Raw genomic sequence first — 16,642 nt, forward strand, 5'->3', positions numbered from 1 at the left:
ATGAACAACTGCTGAATGGGATATTGGATATCATTACACTGCATCCCCAGCGTAAACATAAGGATTGTGTAGTTTGTTCCAATCGAAAAGTTCCAGGTGGCAGGAAAGAAACTTCTTATATATGCGAAACATGCGACAGGCAACCGGGATTGCATGTTGGAGAATGTCTTAAACGTTATCATACGATGGTTAATTATAAACTGTAAACAATAAAAAAAATGTTTATATACAGTTGCGGACAAAACTCTACGTACAATCACTTTTTTCTTAATTTCTCCCGATGTAAAGCATTTAAAAGAAATGTAATGCTGCGGTTTTGTTTAAGTCTAATTATATAACAAATGTAAAAAAAAAATGTTTTTTCAGTATTTACTTTAAAAGTTATTCACGAAAAACCAAAAAAAGGCACTGACAAAAATGTACATACGAACTTAGAAAATAAGAATCATCTACGAAAACTGATTAAAGTTGTGGAAATCAACATTTTGTTGGGCCACCAGCTGCGTCGATGACTGCTTGCAAACGTCTGGGCATTGAAGCTGCTAAATTTTCAAGCTCCTCCAGTAATAGAGTGCTTTCGAATCTTTCGCTCCAAAATTTCCCAAACATGCTGAATAATTTTAACTCCGGGCTTTGTGGAGGGGAATATAGCTGCCGTGGAGCATAATACAGCAGCCAGTCCTTGACGATTTGCGCAGTATGCATCGGGTCATTATCTTGCTGGATGATCCAGCTCGAGCCTAGGCCTAGTTTGTCCACGGATGGCATCAGGTTTTGTTCCAAAATGGTCTTGTATTGAAACCGATCCATATTTCTTTCAATGAAAACGAGGTTTCCAACTCCTGTGGCTGCAGCTGCTTTCCAAATCATGATACTCTCTCCCTACGTTCGTGCTGAAAAGTTTTATAATTTTATTTTATATACCCACTTATTTACATGGTATATACGCACTTACGAGTCCAGCTGGGTCCTGCTGGAACGAAACGGTGAAGAGCGTTCGGTCCGCAAAGGGTTAATTTTATATTTTTCAATGCATTTTGTTTTGTTTTCTGTAGATACATAGACAGACTCCCTTTTTATTGTTTAAATTTGATTCCTTGATTTTGAGTCAGATTTATATTTTCCCAGGGGCTGACGCATGTTAAAATTAAAAAAAAATCTATCAGCTTCTACCAAAGAATGTAAATATCATGCTAGTGTGTGGTGAATCCTCGGCTACCATGGTCAACTCTTGGCTATTGCAACAAATTTACGGGTAATCACTATGGTAAATTTCTGCTGGTGGATTTACTTAAGATTTCGTGCTCGTGTCCCATAAAAGTGCTTTATACATTTTTTTTTTACAGCAAAGGCATGAACCGCAAATTATAAATATTTGATGCTTATGCGCCACCTAGTGGAGAGTAGCAATGAAATGAGTAGCTCAATAATACGGATAATTTTATGCTGGTTTAGATGCTTGCTTTTAGCTGTATTTTTCTATGATTTTACAAACAACTCTCCACGTTTTATTATATACTTCAAATTACTGATTTTTACTATAAATATTCCTATAAATTTGTATTAGTTTTAGTTTTTTATATTTAAATTGTAAATAAATAAATAAATTTCCTATAAATTTAAAATAATAAGTTGCATGCAAGTTATGCGAAAGAAAAAGGAAGAGTTGTATAGTTTGTTGCTTGCAATACTTTAATGTCATGCGATTTATTGAGGAATAGTTGATATATAAAACCGCTTACTCCACCCCACACCCTTGTTAAATCTCACAGAATGTATGAGTAAAAAATCAATTAGCTTTTTCCTGCTTGTTTTGATCGCTTATCTTTTATTTGGGATTATTTTTATGACATATTTATTAACTAATTAAACTTAAGTTTAGCACTACTTTTAACTTGACTTTAAGAGTACAAAAACACATCACAGATTTAACGGTGTAGCACCTCATTTGGATAAGTTCCTGCGTGGATGATAATATTTAGGTCCGTAAATGAAATAAAACACATTTAAATCCAGATGGGAATCAGAAACCGCTTCTGCGCCAACGCATCGAGTCAGGATTAACCAGTCCACTGTGACGAAAATGACAATCCAAACTGGCAAAACTTGTGAACTCAACACTCCGGCTACTTTTCGTAAAAAATTTCGCATTTTTCGGTAGCTGTGCTGGTGATTTGTCTTAAAAAACGACAATTGAAACTAATTGAAATTCAGAACGGACTTCAGGCTTTATATTACTGGTACTGGCGTATGTACCAGCAAATGTGTGTGGATATTTACGTTTGCTGATATTCCAAGCAGGCGGATTCTTCGGCCAAAAGCGAAATATTTTCATACATATAAACACACTTACATATACATATATGTATGTATGTACATATACACCTTCAAACATGTAAATTTGTAGATTTAGCAAAACAAAACTTTAATAAGCCCAATATATGTACATGTGTATGTGTGTATATATGTATGTATGTGTGTGACGTCTTTTACTGCGCGCGAAGGTACAATTACCAATCCATCTATGGCCAGCGTTATTTTTCCTTCAATATTTAGCAATTCGGTGCGCTTTTAAAATGCTTGACAAAATAATGGGTGGATTATCGAAAGCAACGAAGCTTGCTTGCCAGAAAATGTCGTGCATTCGTCATAGGGACAAAATTTTGCCTGCAACTTAACACTTGCATTTTATTATTTAATAAATAAAACTTAATAAGCTATAAAACTGCGTAACAAATCTTTCTAGAGTTTCGAATTGAGAGCACTGAAGCGGGAATGAAAAGTTTGTGGTATTTCTAAACTTTTTGCAGAAAATCGAATTTATTTAAATTAATTATTTAATTGATATTTTAATTAATTATTATTTTTTATATAATTTATTTTTATACGCAAATAATGAGCATTCCAAAAAAAAGTGGAAATTGGTTAAAATGTTTTTGTGCTAACGTTTTGGAAAGTGGGAAGTGAAAACTTTTACACATTCGAAAAAATTGCATACATTGAACTTAGGTATAACTCTTTTGAAGCATGACAAATTATTTTATGTAAGTTTTCCTCAAGTGTTTCATTTCGAAATTGTTTAAACTTTTACGGTTCTAAGCCATAGGTGGTTAAAGTATGGACTGGTGAAAGCCCGCGCTGAACGAGTATTGCTAAAATACTGATGCAGATGTAGGCCTAAGAGATTTCCTTCCACAAATCTGGACATTTTCTGTGCTTATTTTCGGGTGAGTAACGCTTGACGCCTAAAAATCATTTCTTAAAAAAAAATATATATTATAAAAAAAACATATCTTAATTTTCGCGAGTTCTTTGCACTGTTCTCAGGCCAAAGGCCAGATTCTTTTATGAAATAAAAGGTTTTCCAATAACATCGCTATCGAGATATGATTAACGATTTTTTATGACCGAAATTGGGTGGTATTGATCTGGGCAACGTTTATTTTCAACAAGACGGCGCTACGTGCCACACAAGCAACGGAACCATTGATCTTTTACGGTAAAAGTTTCCGGACCGTGTAGTCTCTCGAAGAGGTGATCATAATTGGCCACCGAGATCTTGTGATTTAACACCTTGTGACTTTTTTCTTTGGGGCCACGTGAAAGAGAAGGTCTACGCCAACAGCCCAGGCTCGATTCAGGACCTCAATGATGGAATTCGTGAGGCTATCGAGGTCATAGGGCAGCCACTTTGCAATTCGGTTATGGAAAATTTCATGAAAAAGATATTGTCCTGTAAGTGTGGTCGTGGCAGTCATTTGCCTGATGTTCTTTTCAACTATTAACGGCATACCTTCCTCTTTATAATGAAATAAACATCCGATCATTTATATTAAAAAATAGCATTTTTCTTTGAATATCAAAATAACACCTTTTATTGGAGAACCCTTTATTTAAAATAAAAATGTCTTTGATGTTGTTCCACAAATGGAGAGACCTACAGTTTTTAGGCCTTCTCCAAATGGCAGATATTTTTTATGAGAATCTTTTTCATGGCAGAAATACACTCCGAGGCTTGCCATTGCCTGCCGAGTGGCGACCGTTATTAGAAAACAACTTTTTTTTCATTTTGGTGTTTATGAAATATTTAGTTTCTCAAATTTTCGACTTGGGGTTAAGGGTTGCAAAGTTGGCTTTAAATCTTCTCAAAAATCACGCTTGCATAGGGTTATTCAATAGCTGCGCTTCAACTTTTTTCCGATAGGGAGGGTGAACGACGCAATATTTTTTATTTTTCCCTTGTCATTTGTAAACTTCATTAGTATACATTTCATCATGGAACGCTACACACTTGAGCAACGATTGCAAATCGTGCAAATTTTTTATGAAAATAATCGTTCTGTTGCTGCTACTTTAAGAGCATTACGCCCATTTTACGGTCCATTTAACAAGCCGTCCCGTTTTGGGGTTATGTGAAGTCATTGGTCTACAGTAACAAGCCGGCGACGATTTGTGAGCTCAGAGCCAATATTGAACGCGAAATTGCTGGAATTTCGGCCGATTTATGCAAAAGAGTGGTCGAAAATTGGGTTCAACGATTGGACTTCGTAAAACGTGCACGCGGTGGTCATGCAAAAGAAATCGAATTTCATACTTAAATGTATATGTTCAAACTCGATAATAAAAAAAAATTAGTTAAAAAAGTCAAACCGTTTGTGTTTTATTCAAAAAACTTCAAAAGTTGAAGCGCTCTTACTGAAAAACCCTATATATGTATACAGTGAAGGACTTAAGTCTACATACAGCAGCATATTTTCTTATTTCCCAGAAGGTGTACAATGATCAAAAAAAAAATTTGATGCAGTTTTTTTGGGAATTCATATTTATGTATAAATTTATAAAAATTAAATTATTTCTTGCTTTATAACAAAAAAATGAATTAAACAACAAAAAAGCGGTGTGACAAAAGTCTGCATGCAGTTCAATTAGCTCAAGAACAAAAAAAAATTTCATTTTAAAAATAGATTTTTTTAATACTTTTAGTATTTAGTGGGTTCATCACCGTCCACTACTTAAAGGCGTCGTGGAATTGATCCAACTAGTTGGTTAAGCTCTTTTTACGTTATTTCGTTCCATGCCTCCATCTACTCTTTTGTAGCGATTTTCCGTCAGTTACTATACTTTGTCGAATTTTTCTCTCTAAAAGCTCTCTATGGGACTTAAATCCGGACTCTGTGACGCTGTACTTAGTTGGCTGAGTGCGTGTCTCGGTAAGAGCCATTATTTGACAATTAGTGCAATATGTTTAGGGTCATTGCCTTGTTGGGGAACCCAACCTTGCCCAAGACGCAAGCATTCGACTGATGACCTCAAATGTTGTGTCAATATGTTTTTAAATTTATATTTATCCATTATACCTACAATAAAGGTCATCTTTCCAACCCCAGATGCGGCTATAGCTTCCCAAACCGTTACGCTACCTCCGCCGTGCTTGACAGTAGGTATCAATTTTTTCATTTCCATATTATTTAACATGCATGTTCCGCTTCGTTCCGTAAATGTTTTAAATAGTTCATGTTCTTGGTACAACTTCGAGTTCCAAGTTCGAGCTGCCATTAGAAAACGCAACAAGTACTCGTATTATGCTAAGTGGGGAAAAAACTTGACGGATACTTCTTGGCGCCAGTACAAGGAAATCCGAAGAGAGTTGACTCTACTTTGTTTACTTGACTTTTCTAAAGCATTTGACTCAGTGAATCACAAATTGTTATGTTTGAAGCTTAAACACTATTTCGGCTTCAAAGACAGTGCGGTGAAGCTCATGGCCAGCTACCTGGGTGGCAGAACGCACAAGGTCAAGGTATTCCGCAAGTCCAGTCAGTCTTTTTGTCAATGATGTTTTTGCCGTTTGTCAGTATGTGAATGTCCATGCGTATGCTGATGATATACAATTGTACTTGTCCAGTCGTATTGGTCTCTTTGAAGATCTATGTTTCAAATTAAACTGTGATTTGTCTGCTATTTCTGTTTGGGCTAATGAAAACTCTTTATGTTTGAACGCGTCAAAGTCATATGTCTTACTTATATGTAATAGTGTGGTGTATGTTGATGATATCCCTAAACTGTGGATAGGCACTAGTTCCTTTCCCTTTACGGATAAGGTAAAAGATCTGGGGGTTATTCTTAACACAAAACTTACCTGTGCTGACCATATAAATAGGGTTGTGGGGAATATTTATGCTACATTGCGTAAGCTGAGAGTCTCTGCAACATTCACGCCAGAGGAAACTAGGCGCAAATTAGTTCTCCAGCTAATTATGCCCCTCATTACCTACTCTGAGGTGGGACACAGCAAACTTGACTCCACATCCTGCCATAAACTTAATGTGGCATTTAATAATGCCACGCGATATGTATATGGGATTGGTAGATATGATCATATGTATGTATATGTATCTGCCTGGTTACTGGGCTGTTGCCTTAACAGTTATTTGTCTGCTAGAAATTGCATATTTATGTGCAAACTTACATTACAGAAAAGTTAATACCAGTAAGATCTCGCAGACACAACAAACTCATCGTTCCAACATTTAATTACCTAGCATCATCTAGATTATTCTTCAATAACGCTGTTAAAGTGTGGAACTCATTACACGACACTGTGAAGGCTGGACTTAACAGATTTAACTACAGGGCACAAGTCTGTAATTACTTTAAAAGTGTTTGATTGCATTGAATTAGGGCAATAAATTTCTCTCCATATTTTCTAATAGCTACTTTTGTTTTTTCTTTTCTAAATTCCTGTTTTCTTTTCCTACTGCCAAAACTTTATCTTCTTTTTACTTTTATAGTTAAGTTACATAAATTGGATTGATTTATTAATGAACTAGTGGATAAATTTAGACTAAGTAACTTTCATGCTAAAATCATTCTAGTTGTACGAGAATATACTAATGTTGAAGTACTATTAAAAGACCTCAGTCTTACTTTGTACTATTGATATAAATAAATAAATAAATAAAATATCCGCATTTCTTCTCCTCCATGGTTTAGCCCGGCCATCACTTCCAAATATATTGAACTTTGATTCATTAGTAAAATAAACTTTGGACTTGTCCATGACCCTTGTCATTACGTGCCCGTGCAAACTCCAGCCGAAGGCGTCGGTTTTTCATGAAATCAGATAATTTTTACACGGTGTCCTGCTGAAATATCCGCTATAATTGAGATATATTTTAATAGTTCCTGGATGTTCCAAATGTTTACACCGGCCGGGTCGCTTTTTATTTTCACACGTATTTTTTTCTTTTTTTTTGCTCTTGGTGGTTCTTAACAACTTTACGTAGCGTCGCTCGAATTAAATTTGCCAATTTTGCAATTTCACCGTATGTTTTATTTTCCTTTCTGTGCTTAACCACAAATTTCCTTAAATCGAAAGATATTTCTTTTCTCGGGCTCAATATTTTATCCACTTGACAAGCCCAGCGACAAACTACGAAATAAACAATCACAAGCATACAATAGCAGCGACGATTTGTCAACTGAAAGTTTCGAATAACGACACTTTGCAGCTATTTGTTCAATGCTTACTTTGCTTGAGTGAACCAGACATATGAATATATCCACTGAATTTTCGGCGAATAGTCGGTGCGTGACTACCGTTTGTAGGTGCACAGGTTCGAGTCCCCGGGCACGAAACACTAATTGATAGAAAAAGTTTTTTCGAATGGCAGTTGCGTCTCGGCAGGCAATAACAAACCGTCGAGTGTATTTCTGCCATGAAAAAGTTCCTCATAAAAACCATTTGGAGTTGGCTTAAAACTGTAGGTTCCTCCGTTTTGGGGAAAACATCAAGTCGCACACCACAAATTGCAGGAGGAGCTCAGCTAAACTCCAAATAAAGGGTGTGAGCGCTAATTATACGTAAATATATACATACATATAAATATATTTATTTATGAATAAAGCGTACAATAATAATTAAGGTTTCACATTAACCGCCGCTTAAAGAGGCCAGTCTAGTCCACTTAATTTCAAAAAAAAAAAAAAAAAAATCAAATCAACAATTGATTATACCTTAATTAACGTCCGTGTCATGAATATGTACGTATGTATTTGTATTTATTTATATCTGCTACTTATACATATGTATGCATGTATGTATGTAGATGCCTATGTATGTATGTGCATGCGTATACAATATAAGTAAATATCATCTAATGATTGCTTCTTTGTATGAATATCCGTAATGGCCAGCTGAAATAATTGCCCACCTACACACCTACATTACATTTTATTTCAAGCTATATTTTTGTGGCGGTAACACCACTCAACACTAAAAAATATCTAAGACACTCTACCAAACATTTATAAATGGGGTATGAACCCAGTAGCTTAATTAGCTTATCTTTTCATAAAATTTCTTTAATAATGTAAATAATCAATAATTAATAAATACTGAAATATTTAATTATTTGTATTTATATTATACTTTTAGAAGTAACTTAATTCTATTAAGGGGTTAGGGGTAGTCAGAAATTTCAAAAATTTTGTTTTTGTTTTGCATTTTCTTAAAGTATAATATCTTTAAAATATTGTTTGAAAATTTAAAGTAAATCCGACAAATACTTTGTGAGTTATTCAACAATTAACAAAGGGCGCTCATGCGCTCCGGAGCGTTCGAGAGCAAGTAGCTGGATGCTGCACGTTTGAAAGTGGCAGATAAGCGCGCTAACGATAACGCTGGAGAAGGTAGAATGCTACGTAGGCAACAGCAAATCGATATTTTGGAAGCTGCTATGACGACGGAAAAACTATTATCTGGCCCAGGAATAGATGACACAGTGTAAAGTGACAAAACTTTAAACGCGTTTTTCTCAAAACTATGTATGTTTTTTGAACTGGTAATCACCGCTTAACTGGTAACTTAAAAACCGCTTGGTATATTTCAATAAAATTCATACTGCTTTTGAAGGACATAAAAGCTCGTGCCTGATCGAAGGATTTTTTTTTATTTGAAATATATTATATTTCCTCAGACCGCCATATTGTTAATTTTGAAGAAAAAGCATCGATCAGGCACAATATTATCTATTAATGAAAATAGGTTCTCTTGTACGATTGATTTTAGATGAATCTCCAAGGACTTGTGATGATCAGCGCAAGGGACTTCTGGAGAAACGAACTCCACACAAACAGCGATAACTTTTACAATTATTAATTTTTTTTTTTTGAAGTTTTGCTAAAGTCAAGTCGAAACATGAAATATTAATGCTATATTTTTATTTTTATAAAATAAAACAACTGATTCGCAAAAAAAAATGTTGAAAATCATAATTTTTTCGGGCCTCTGACTACCCCTAGCCCCTTAAGTATAATGAATACAAAGTTATTACATAATTTTCCCTATCAAATTAACTCTTTTAGTTAGACAATTCCTTAAAGGCAAATAACTTAGGTGCGCAACTAAGTCAATAGATGCCGCCAGCAGTGTGTGCTAGTCGATTCTAACATAACCTAAATGTCATAAACCAAGCTTAGACATGTGGTAAACAAACTGCTTCGACACATTAGTGAGTTTGTTTTGGTATTATATACTTTCGGTTTTGTGAAAATAATCATCATTTGCGGGAAGTGTTGATTTTCCTCTTTCATTCGAAAAAGACGGCGGCTGAAGCGCATCGAGAGCTAAAAAAAGTTTATGGAGATGCTGTTTTAAGTGAAACAACGGGCCGAGATTAGTTCCGTCGTTTCAAAGACGGTGATTGACGAATGTTGACAACCGTCCGCGTGAAGACAGGCCAAGAACCTTCGAAGACGCTAAATTGGAGGCATTGCTCATTGAGGATCCGTGTCCATTTCCAAGCGATTGCATGCTTTGGGAATGATTCAGAAACAGGGGACTTGGGTTCCTTATGAGTTAAAACCAAGGGATGTTGAACGTAGTTTTTTCGCCTGTGAACAAAAGGACGGGTTTTCTTCATCGCATCGTGTGGAGACTTCTTTGAAAGAAAATGTCAAATACCTAGGATTCATATTAGACAGGAAACTCACTTGGAAATTTAATATTGAGGAAAGAGTAAAGAAGTCCAACGTTGCATTATATAGGTACTTGCAAAAAAGCGGTCGGTATCAAATGGGGACTAACTCCTCGTGTTACGCACTTCCTCTAAAGTTCTATAGTTAGGCCAATCTTAACGTATGGAATACTTGTATGGTGGCCATTTGGCCAAAAGGCGAGCTACGCTAAAATCATGAGTAAGGTCCAAAGAACAGCTTTTTTATGCATCTCTGGCGCTTTAAAGACTACTCCAAACAAAGCGCTGGAAGTGCTAATCAATTCACCTGCCCTAAATCTGGTAGGGAAACAGGTGGCGCCACCTCGGCGCTCAGACTCAAAAGTATGCCGCTACGGAAAGACCGGTGGTTTGGCCCTTCTATTTTGCACTCTCTGAATAGTCACAAACAAGAAATAGACTACTCTATCCCTTGACTCACCTTTGAAAGGCTCTTCAAGCACCTTCTTCATGGTGAAGGGGGGAATTAAATTTTTATACAGATGGTTCCAAGTTAGACGATAAGGTTGGCTATGGAGTTTTCTCGAAGGAATTAGGACTGGAACTATCAGTTCGACTACCAGACTATTGCAGCGTCTATCAGGTAGAGGTTCTAGCTATAAAAGAAGTGGCTACATATCTAAATACGCACGCCGTAACAAAAACGACTATTCTCGGATAGGCAGGCGGCCATCAAATCAATGAACGCGGCTATACTAAGATAGAAGGTTGCGCAGGAATGCCGTGCGGCCCTAAATGATATTAGTGTTCAAGGTCAGCCTTATTTGGGTTCCGGGGCATGAAGATATTGAGGGAAACTGTCAGGCTGATGAGATAGCCAGAAAAGGTACTGGTCTTCAACTGCTCAATGATAAAAGTACTATTGGAATACCCATGACCACTAGACCGGAGTGAAATACGTAAATTTTTTCAAATCATATCGTAATAGCAGGGAAAAGTTGCTACATATCAATACAAATTCAGGAAAAAAAAGAAATTTCAAATCGGTTAATATCTTCCGTTCGCGCATTGCATTTAAAATTTACAAATTTTATAATAAATTGAACAAATATTCGAAAAATTGTAAGAGGTGGAAATGATGTTAGATAAAGTTCATTTTTTGTAGACTATTACAACATCAGGTATAGTTTGAAAAGAAAAACGTCTACCGCTCTATCAAAGCCCCTACAGCCCCTGAAAAGAAGTGGAAAATGTCATTTTTTGTATAAATTAACGTAATTGCGGGTGGTTAGTTTCTCCATTTTAATTTTTGTATAAGTCTTCTTGAGTATATAAGTAGAATAAATTATTCCCCTCTTAGCGCGCCCACTAACCACACTATCTTAAAGAAGTTTTGTACAGCTCTTGGCCCGCCCTTTTTGGACGACTCAGAACTCACCGCGTGAAGGTGACTGTACTACGAGTTCCACCCACTCCCTTCCCAACCAACCAACCAAAGATGAAAAATTATTTATTCGGGAGTGGCAAAGTCTGCTTTAGTGTCAAATTGAGGCATAACTGTACGAGAAGTGAGTGCTGCTCTTATAAACCCATCACGTCTCTCGTTCCCATACACTTTTGAGGACGCTTGAGTTACTAGTTTTACGCAACGCTCCACAGCTTGCGTATGGAATGGAATATTTGTTAAATCTATGGTTAATTTAGGGTTTTCTTTATCAGAAATTAATTGCAAGATATCTTCAGAAGAAAGGCTGTCTAAAATTGGGGGGCAGGTAAGTTTCATTTCAGACCAATTAATTAACTCAAAATATTCATTTGCTTCAAAGTTCAGTTTAGGAACCAAAAAGTTTCTAATATTTTTGTCTTTTGAAGGGATTTCTTTTATTTTCAGAACTCGCCTCAATCCAAGATCGCGGACATGCTCTCTGTCATCTACCACCATCGAGAGAAGAATGTTTTCTGGATGGGCAAAAAAGGAATTTGTTTGAATAACCTTATGAACTACTGCCTGGACTTCTGAAGATAAGATTCTACATTTTTTAATACATTCTAAAATATGTTTAGGTCCGTCAACTATTGACGAATTTGTTTTGATTTCGAACCATAGAGGTGCGTATATAGTCAAAATGTATTTTACAATTTGAATGAGATTTTTAGGTGGCTCCTGCAAAGAAATGTATAATCGTAGGAACCTGTTTGCAATTGTCAACCAACGAGAGTGTGATATTGGTCCCGGATCTCGATTTGCTAGATCTAGGGAGCAAAAACCAGCATCAATAGCAATGGCAATGTCATGTAAGTATTTCTGATCTTTACTTAAGCTTATTGCGTCAAGCGTTCGTGGAAGAGAGCATTCGATCCTCTGAAAAGCAACGATGGACATTTAGCCAGCTGTTTGCCAAGAAGCCCACTGAAAGACTGAGGACCTGTTGTTTTACCATCAAGTATTTCAACTAGATGCCTCAGAGGTAATTCATTAAAATGGAGGAGACAGATAGCCCATTGTACTGGTCTTTTTAAATGCGTTTCAATGAATTTTATTGCACCATTCTTCCACCCAGTATTTGTTGACGTACCATCACATCCAATCACTACAACATTAGATTGATTTATACCATTTTCTTCAAAATAATTTACAATGCTGTATGCTGTGTCCTTTCCACTTTTTGAAGTAGGTACTAAATGACAAAGGTACTTTGAGCCTGGTTCTGCTATTACTGAAATGTGCTCTTCTTTTTTTATAGATTGATAACGTTTGTTTCCTTTTTCAACTAAAACTAAAGTGTCATCCATCCTGCCATCAAAATACACACACATCGGATCGTTTAATTGCTCTATTGCATTCCCCGCTTCGATAAGTTTTAGTCTACATTTTTTTTTTTCTCTTCTCATTTTGCTTCGATCAACAACAAAAGAAGTATCTTTGTCCGTTATAAGACCAACGTCTTTAAATGCACTAGACACAATAGCTGCTGCTGCTCTATCAGATACTCCAAAACGATCACTTGTTAAGGCCGTTGCTGGAAGTGATAAGCGCATCTGTGCATTTTTTGAACTTGCTGACTGAGAGGAAATAGAGCGTGGGGTCTGAAAATCGGGATCATTCTTATCATTGTTAACTTCAGGAGTTATCTCTGTTTCAGAATCAATACTACTACAAGAAGGTCCAGGTAAGTAGGTCTGACTTAAGTGACGAGCTTTTCTCTGCAATTTTAATGTAAGCTTTTGAGTTTCTTTGGTATCTACTGTCCCAATCTTTCCTTGTCCGAGATATCTTTGAGCATATAGAAATTTGATTTCTAATGGCGGTATCTTTCTATCTTTAGGGCATGTGCAGTTGATAGTTACCGGCCTGGGACAAATACACTTGTCAAAGCTTCTTTGACAAAAGCAATTGAGTGTCATCTCGCACTTGCAGGACGAAATGTCAAATAATGTACTTGAAGATTGTTCAATAAAATCATTGTACTTCTTTTGTTTCTCTGGTGTGTCTTTGTCCCTTGAATAAGATTTACGAAGAGTGTAGTATCGATCATGTAGATGTTTAATCTTTTGTACAACTCTTGTGTGGGAAACTATTGGAATCGAAGCCTTGGAATAAAGGGACTCAGTCTGATGAGCTACAGTATCTGCTACAACTGTGAAGCTTAACTTCTGACCAGAACTGGCAGCAGAAGATTCTACTGACATTTTGTACCTCACTTCTTGCCAACATTGTATAATGTCGGTATTAGTGGGAAGGACCGATGACAGCAGTGGTTTAGGTGCACCAAAAAATGGGCAGTGTATGTCCTTACGAGTAAGAGACATGAATAAAATGTTTCAAGAGATTTAATGTTAAGTAATTGTGTAAACTATGTAATTCAAAAGAACATCGAATAGAATTTTTTTTGACCAAACAGCGCTGTTCGACAAGAGTGAAAGCAGAACTGGTAATGACCAGAGAGTACTAGCTCTTCCGTGCACTTCGTTTATCGGTATGCCAGAATCAAAAGCAAAATGAAAAGAAAGACGATGGAATACAAGTAACCAAGTGGAAGACGATCTAAAGCACAGACGTGTTGTAGTAGACGTAAGCCGCTTTCACGCAAGCCTCATTTGGCATAGGCTTCCTTAGTAGATTTGGTGTAAAATTGGTAAAAGTTAATCGCTCAGAACCACAGAAATGGATAGATTAGTAAATTAAAAATCTACTACTCAATGCTGAAAGTGCTATGTATAAAAAGGGAGCTCGATCTTTAATCATTTACAACTTCTACAAGTTTTCGTAAATCAGCTAGATTTGGGATAAAATTTGTAAATTTTAAATGCAATGCGCGAACGGAAGATATTAACCGATTTGAAATTTCTTTTTTTTCCTGAATTTGTATTGATATGTAGCAACTTTTCCCTGCTATTACGATATGATTTGAAAAAATTTACGTATTTCACTCCGGTCTAATGACCACAAGTAAACTAATAATAAAAAACAACATTATCCAAGAGGCCAATAGGTCATGGAGAAATGAAGATATGTGTCTAACAGCTAGGCTACTATGGCCGCAAATAAACAAGAAAAGAAGAAAGGAATTGCTTGGTCTCTCAGGAGACAATATCTTGAAGGTCGTGGCTTGTTTAACCGGTCACTGGCTATTTGGCAGGCATCCCACGAGACTACGAGTTTTCTCCCATGAATATTGCAGAAATTGCAGAGATAAGGAAGAGGAAGAAACAGTTGAGTACTTCCTTTCCGATTGTCCAGCCCTAGCTAAAATCAAAGCAGGTTGTCTGGGTAAATACTTTTTTAATTCTCTTACAGAGTTGTCTGGCATGGGGTTGGGATCAATACTACGTTTCATAAGCACCACAAAATGGTTCCACGAAGGAAGGTAAATGAGGTTCCCGTGTAGCACAGTGGTATCACAACGCACCTGTAGGTCTAAGTGAGTTGGTCGTGCATACCGACTACCACTATAACCTAACCTAACCTATCGCCAATTCTCTTAATACTGCACCGTGCGGATACTTTGAACTCCAGAGTCGCCCAATCGTACACAAAAATGCAGCGGAAACTAATGCCATATAAAAATAAATAAACAAAAAAGGTTAATATTACAGATCTGTGTAATTACGTAGTGGGACGGCAGATAAAATCAAAAGTGAGAAATTTGTTAAGCAGTGTAATGAAAACTTCAATCAAGAAGACGGTGCCAAATTGGTTTTAAAATATTTAAATTTTGCTTTACCGTAAATTACTTTATGCAAAATTACCTACGCACTTTATAATCTGCTTGACAAATAATTCGTTTTCCTTCATTAAAGATAATCAGAAAATTTCGGTAAACTTTATGCACACGATAAACTGTGAAATTGTGTGCACCTTTCTGCACAAGTACTTATATCTACATACAAACATACGTCACTTGTGAATATTAATCCAGTGAGAAAAGTCAGTGCCGCAATCAATACGAAATTGTCAAGTGCGGTCCATCGAGGAAAGGTCGTTTCAATTTGTATTTGCGTTGGTTGGGAAAGTCCATCCATCTTTTAGTTAGGTGTATGTAGGTGTAAATATGGTGTGCAGTACTGGGATTGCTGCCTTCATTTAGAAAACAGACACGTAGCAGTGATAAACAAACAATTTTTCTTCGAGTTTTTTAAGAGCTTTGCGTCGGCTTTGCTTTCAGACATTGATATTCTGCTTACATTTTTCAAACAAACTACATCATATGTACTTGCAAACATACATACATACTTGTATAATCATATACATACATACACGCCATATAAGAGTAATTTGTTGTTTACTGATTTTTAATTCCCTGATCTTTTGATAAAGAATCACAAACAAAATGATTTTGTATAAATGTTTGTATGTATGGATTAGTGTGTGCTCTCTCTCAAGCGGACACCTAAGGGACTGACGAATTTGTCCGCTTATGAGAGGCGACCGCTTGTGACCGCTTGCCCGTTAGGAGAGATGTCTGTTAGGAGAGAATACATTGTATACATTCACTAGCGACCGATTGGCGACCAATTGAATTTTTGCAATAATCGAGCAACAAATAGAATTAGTAAAATAGATTTTTTTTACAATTTCGAGTAGAATTGGACGCGTTCAGCAAACATAAAATCGACCAATCGACCATCGATAGATGGTTAAAAACAACTTTAGAACTCATAAACAGAAATATGACTTTTATGGTAGTGTTAACAGCGACTTTTAATTTACTTATTTATTTATTCTGAAATCAATAAACAATTGTTCTCACTGATCACTTACTACCAATGTAGATTTAACAAGAAAAAAATATTAAGTTAAATTACAATTTTCCATACTGACTGCATATTACCAAAATGTCGTTATTAAAAAGTTAAATTATAAAAAGGCAATTGCGATTTTTAGAAAGGCGACTATGGCAACAGGAAAAGTTGATGAGATTTCCACTCGAGACGAAAGTGAGCTCCAAGTGAGTATTTATTGGGGCATGATGACCTCTATTATTTCGCGGCTCTTCAAGATTTAATAATTCCAATATAAAAAAAACTGGATTTGTCGGATCTGTACCGTTAAAAAGCATCTTCGTCAAATTCAGATTTATTAAATCTCTCTCTATACGACTTATTGTAGATTATTACATTGTTTGAGACATCAAAATCTCTTTTAATATTTTGAAAACGAAATATTTTTATTCGTTTTGAATTCC

The sequence above is a fragment of the Anastrepha obliqua genome, chromosome 4 (assembly GCF_027943255.1).
Source record: "Anastrepha obliqua isolate idAnaObli1 chromosome 4, idAnaObli1_1.0, whole genome shotgun sequence".
NCBI lineage: Eukaryota > Metazoa > Arthropoda > Insecta > Diptera > Tephritidae > Anastrepha > Anastrepha obliqua.